Consider the following 7,312-nt stretch of genomic DNA (forward strand, 5'->3'; position numbering starts at 1 on the left):
CCAACCCCAACTTGCCACCCAACTCTACCTCACTCAACCTGCCACCCAACACACAACCCAACCCAACTGTACGTCACTCAACCCCACCCCCAACTTGCCACCCAACCCCACCCAACTGTACGTCACTCAACCCCACCCCCAACTTGCCACCCAACCCCACCCAACTGTACGTCACTCAACCCCACCGCCAACTTGCCACCCAACCCAACCCAACTGTACGTCACTCAACCCCACCGCCAACTTGCCACCCAACCCAACCCAACTGTATGTCACTCAACCCCACCCCCAACTTGCCACCCAACCCAACCCAACTGTACGTCACTCAACCCCACCCCCAACTTGCCACCCAACCCAACCCAACTGTACGTCACTCAACCCCACCCCCAACTTGCCACCCAACCCCACCCAACTGTACGTCACTCAACCCCACCCCCAACTTGCCACCCAACCCCACCCAACTATATGTCACTCAACCCCACCCCCAACTTGCCACCCAACCCCACCCAACTGTACGTCACTCAACCCCACCGCCAACTTGCCACCCAACCCCACCCAACTGTACGTCACTCAACCCCACCGCCAACTTGCCACCCAACCCCACCCAACTGTACGTCACTCAACTCCACCCCCAACTTGCCACCCAACCCCACCCAACTGTATGTCACCCAACCCCACCCAACCCCCCAACCCCACATTACCAAATCCCACCCAATACAACCAACACCAAATCCCACCCAATACCCAACACCCACTATCACCCTATCTGACCCCACTTGCAACCCAACCCCACCCAACTGTATGTCACTCAACCCCACCAACTTGCCACCCAACCCCACCCAACCCCCAACCCCACATCACCAAATCCCACCCAATACAACCAACACCAAATCCCACCCAATACCCAACACACACTATCACCCTATCTGACCCCACTTGCAACCCAACCCCACCCAACTGTATGTCACTCAACCCCACCAACTTGCCACCCAACCCCACCCAACCCCCAACCCCACATCACCAAATCCCACCCAATACAACCAACACCAAATCCCACCCAATACCCAACACCCACTATCACCCTATCTGACCCCACTTGCAACCCAACCCCACCCAACTGTATGTCACTCAACCCCACCAACTTGCCACCCAACCCCACCCAACCCCCAACCCCACATCACCAAATCCCACCCAATACAACCAACACCAAATCCCACCCAATACCCAACACACACTATCACCCTATCTGACCCCACTTGCAACCCAACCCCACCCAACTGTATGTCACTCAACCCCACCAACTTGCCACCCAACCCCACCCAACCCCCAACCCCACATCACCAAATCCCACCCAATACAACCAACACCAAATCCCACCCAATACCCAACACCCACTATCACCCTATCTGAACCCCAGGTGCTCAGGTTTGTAAGGTGATATATGGATTTATATATGTAATAGCAGCTGCCTTTCTTGTGAATATTGTAACCATGTAAGTTGTGAGGGAATTCTATAAAAATTAATCTTTTTTATTAATCATCTCTGATCAATCGAAATAGATCATGAATTGTAGATTGATGACGATTTACAGATGTGCCATAACAACACCTGGACTTTTGTCAGTGCATTACTTACAATTCATTTGGTTTGTTTATTTATTCATTACCATCGAGAAGTTTTCCTTTTAGTGATCATATTGTGCATGGAGGGAACATACTTCGTTTTCCTCATTGGAAAAGGGGTTAGCTGAGCAGTGATGTATTTGACACAGTTGGACGAAGATAAATATCTATCTGTAAGAAATTATTTATGTTTTAAACATGAAATAAATGTTTTCACAACATGTTATGTTTTTTCATCTGTTTAATTGCAGATGTCACATGGCATCTATACACAGTACAACTGATGGTGTCACATGACATATATATACAGTACAGCTGATGGTGTCACATGAGATCTATATACAGTACAGCTTGTGTGTGTCACATGACATATATATACAGTACAGCTGGTGTGTGTCACATGACATCTATATGCAGTACAGCTGATGGTGTCACATGACATATATATATTACAGCTGATGTCACATGAGATCTATATACAGTACAGCTGATGGTGTCACATGACATCTATATACAGTACAGCTGGTGGTGTCACACGACATCTATATACAGTACAGCTGGTGTGTATCACATGACATATATATACCGTACAGCTGATGCGTGTCACATGAGATCTATATACAGTACAGCTGGTGTGTGTCACATGACATCTATATACAGTACAGCTGATGTGTGTCACATGAGATCTATATACAGTACAGCTGATGCGTGTCACATGAGATCTATATACAGTACAGCTGATGCGTGTCACATGACACCAATATGCAGTACAGCTGATGTGTGTCACATGACATATATATACAGTACAGCTGGCGTGTGTCACATGACATCTATATACAGTACAGCTGATGTGCGTCACATGAGATCTATATACAGTACAGCTGATGCGTGTCACATGAGATCTATATACAGTACAGCTGATGCGTGTCACATGACACCAATATGCAGTACAGCTGATGTGTGTAACATGAGATCTATATACAGTACAGCTGGTGTGTGTCACATGACATCTATATACAGTACAGCTGGTGTGTGTCACATGACATCTATACACAGTACAGCTGATGTGTGTCACATGAGATCTATATACAGTACAGCTGGTGTGTGTCACATGACATCTATATACAGTACAGCTGATGTGTGTCACATGAGATCTATATACAGTACAGCTGATGCGTGTCACATGAGATCTATATACAGTACAGCTGATGCGTGTCACATGACACCAATATGCAGTACAGCTGATGTGTGTCACATGACATATATATACAGTACAGCTGGCGTGTGTCACATGACATCTATATACAGTACAGCTGATGTGCGTCACATGAGATCTATATACAGTACAGCTGATGCGTGTCACATGAGATCTATATACAGTACAGCTGATGCGTGTCACATGACACCAATATGCAGTACAGCTGATGTGTGTAACATGAGATCTATATACAGTACAGCTGGTGTGTGTCACATGACATCTATATACAGTACAGCTGGTGTGTGTCACATGACATCTATACACAGTACAGCTGATGTGTGTCACACGAGATCTATATACAGTACAGCTGATGTGTGTCACATGACACCAATATGCAGTACAGCTGATGTGTGTCACATGACATCTATATACAGTACAGCTGATGTGTGTCACATGACACCAATATTTCAGTACAGCTGATGTGTGTCACATGACATATATATACAGTACAGCTGATGTGTGTCACGCGACATCTATATACAGTACAGCTGATGGTGTCACATGACACCAATATACAGTACAGCTGATGTGTGTCACATGAGATCTATATACAGTACAGCTGATGGTGTCACACGACATCTATATACAGTACAGCTGATGTGTGTCACATGACATCTATATACAGTACAGCTGATGTGTGTCACATGAGATCTATATACAGTACAGCTGATGTGCGTCACATGAGATCTATATACAGTACAGCTGATGTGTGTCACATGAGATCTATAAACAGTACAGCTGATGTGTGTCACATGAGATCTATATACAGTACAGCTGATGCGTGTCACATGACACCAATATGCAGTACAGCTGATGTGTGTCACATGACATCTATATACAGTACAGCTGATGTGCGTCACATGACAACTATATACAGTACAGCTGGTGTGTGTCACATGACATCTATACACAGTACAGCTGATGTGTGTCACACGAGATCTATATACAGTACAGCTGATGTGTGTCACATGAGATCTATATACAGTACAGCTGATGTGTGTCACATGACACCAATATGCAGTACAGCTGATGTGTGTCACATGACATCTATATACAGTACAGCTGATGTGTGTCACATGACACCAATATTTCAGTACAGCTGATGTGTGTCACATGACATATATATACAGTACAGCTGATGTGTGTCACGCGACATCTATATACAGTACAGCTGATGGTGTCACATGACACCAATATACAGTACAGCTGATGTGTGTCACATGAGATCTATATACAGTACAGCTGATGGTGTCACACGACATCTATATACAGTACAGCTGATGTGTGTCACATGACATCTATATACAGTACAGCTGATGTGTGTCACATGAGATCTATATACAGTACAGCTGATGTGCGTCACATGAGATCTATATACAGTACAGCTGATGTGTGTCACATGAGATCTATAAACAGTACAGCTGATGCGTGTCACATGAGATCTATATACAGTACAGCTGATGCGTGTCACATGACACCCATATGCAGTACAGCTGATGTGTGTCACATGACATCTATATACAGTACAGCTGATGTGTGTCACATGAGATCTATAAACAGTACAGCTGATGCGTGTCACATGAGATCTATATACAGTACAGCTGATGCGTGTCACATGACACCAATATGCAGTACAGCTGATGTGTGTCACATGACATCTATATACAGTACAGCTGATGTGCGTCACATGAGATCTATATACAGTACAGCTGATGTGTGTCACATGACACCAATATGCAGTACAGCTGATGTGTGTCACATGACATATATATACAGTACAGCTGATGTGTGTCACGCGACATCTATGTACAGTACAGCTGATGGTGTCACATGACACCAATATACAGTACAGCTGATGTGTGTCACATGAGATCTATATACAGTACAGCTGATGTGTGTCATATGAGATCTATATACAGTACAGCTGATGCGTGTCACATGACATCTATATACAGTACAGCTGATGCGTGTCACATGACACCAATATGCAGTACAGCTGATGTGTGTCACATGACACCAATATGCAGAACATTTGGGGTTACTCGCTTGAGAGTATTCACCCTCGATTATCCAGTGAATCATATCCTCATCCAATTGATAGAATGGTTATTAAGTACACTAATCGAGGATGTTAGCGATACGGGTGAGTGAATATTGTTTAACACTGTTGAGTGTGTATGGCCACTACGCTCCATTACAGTGGTAGGTGACGTTATTGAAGTAACAGTGATGCCGAGATGAGGATCCTTCGGGCTTGCAGGCCTTGAAGGATCTACTTTTGATAAGCTTCATGCATCGATTTAATGTCAAACTTTCGTTAAACCAGGTTACATGTATCCAGGTGTGCTTGCACTATAAATCGGCATCAGTCTGGACTAGTACAAGCAGCTACACACACACGTGCATGCACTTCGCGACATAAGTGCATTAATCTTGGAGGCGACGTTAAACCATATTTCACCTCACCTCATATAGTTTTGTTATTTTGTGTTAAAATATGTGTTTCTCCATGCATGTCGTGGCTTCATATTTGCATTATGTGATTAAAGGGGCGGTTCCCAGTGTCATGAGTTACTTCCGTGTGTGAAAATAAGTCTTTAACACTGCCTAAAGGTTTCATAAAAGACCTGCCTCACTTCGGGGTGGATTTGCTCCTGGATAACACTGACACGTCATGATATAACTGAAATGCGATCTTCATTTCAATATTACTCGGAGACATGTATAGTCCCGGCGCATAAACATAGTCTACTTTAGATTGAGCGTACTGTAATACATCTTGATAACGTTTTATAGAAGATGGTATGTCAACTGGTGAATTAATAGCTTCCTCCACGTTTGCGACAAACTGTTTTTGTGCATCGAGTGCCGTCCCAGAACTGATGATTCCCGTTCGTGTTTGCGATTGTGCACCAAGAATTGCCTATACATAAGTTCTTATTGATTCATTAACTCTTACAACTCCTGGTTTAGTAAATTTATTTTCGTTTTATCATATAGAAATTCATTCTAAACATTTCCAGGTGGTTGCTCAACCTTTTGGACGGTGAAAGCAACACCACCCTTAAAGTTCATACGATCATCTCTCCACTCGTTACTCGAGAGAGCAAAGCTCGGAAGAAGCCGACCCCTTTTCAGTAAATAATCGCTGACTTCTTTAACAGAGTGTGCACCAGCGTACGGAATACCTAGACCATGGTTAACTCCACTCAGACGCCAATCTTTACTCGTAGAAATATTAAATTCCTGACAAATACGTTCGAATGCCCACATATTGTACGGATTATTTTCCTGCTGTAATGGGGCACTAATTTCTTTAAGTATACGTCTAATCTGATAGTACACGTGAAATGATAAAACAGACTTATTTAGTTCAAATCCTGGGGCATAAAGAGATACACCACATCCCGTTGTGGCACACTATATGGCAAAGTTTAACTGATTCTGCCAAAATTGCACTGGATTGTGGAACCAATCGTTCACCATTTTATCGCTAGTTGCCGTGAACCTGTATTTTTCAAAGATATCAGGAAATTCAACAAAAAAATTAGCACCAGAGGCACTTACTAAAATCGTCTGAATAGTAATATAAGTTGATTTCAAATTTAAGTTATGATATAGTATAATTGTATATTTAATATGTATGTCACACTCCCGGGAATAACAAATGGTCAGTCTATTGAACTGCTTCATACTATTGATAACTCGGATGGACAACTTGAAGTCGCTCTATGCCATGTAATGTGTTACCCGCGGTGGATCAAAATAAATGTTATCAATATTAGGTGAAAACGATGTTATTGACAAATACATTATTATACCTGATAGGTATTACAGTGTATGCTCACTCAATGATGACATTTTTAAGCCTTATGGAATTAGTCTAACACAAAATGAGTCGAATGGGATGCTGATTTTGAACGCTGGAGAAAAGGGTGTAAAGCTTTTAACGAATTTAGCAATTACACTTGAATGGAGAGGAGAAATAACAGTAATCATGACATCAGCACAGGGATATACATTACCCGAATTAGTTCCCTATAAAGAGTTGTGCATCCATCTTGACCAGATCAGTACAACAGTTAATATTCAACTAGCAAGTCCTTCAACTCTACTCAAAGCTGTTCCAGTCAAAGATGAAAAATACAATAGCGGTAGAACGGAATCTTTCTCATCATTACAATATAAAAAATTAAAGCGTGGTATTATTTCAGACCTCAAAATTTCTCTATTAGATGTAAAACACCAACCTGTAAATACAGGATACTTGAGTGTAACACTCCATAAAATATCATGATAATGGTTGATTCATCAGGCCCTGGAACCATAACCTTAGACAATGTAATACAATAGCGCTTTCCGATCTAGGAGACACAGAAGGATTCGGTAAACCCGGTACCGATGGTAAGTTATACGCTTTACACTTACAAGATA

This window comes from Haliotis cracherodii, unplaced genomic scaffold (genome assembly GCF_022045235.1).
Source record: "Haliotis cracherodii isolate W230 unplaced genomic scaffold, xgHalCrac1.p SCAF_4, whole genome shotgun sequence".
Taxonomy (NCBI): Eukaryota; Metazoa; Mollusca; class Gastropoda; order Lepetellida; family Haliotidae; genus Haliotis; species Haliotis cracherodii.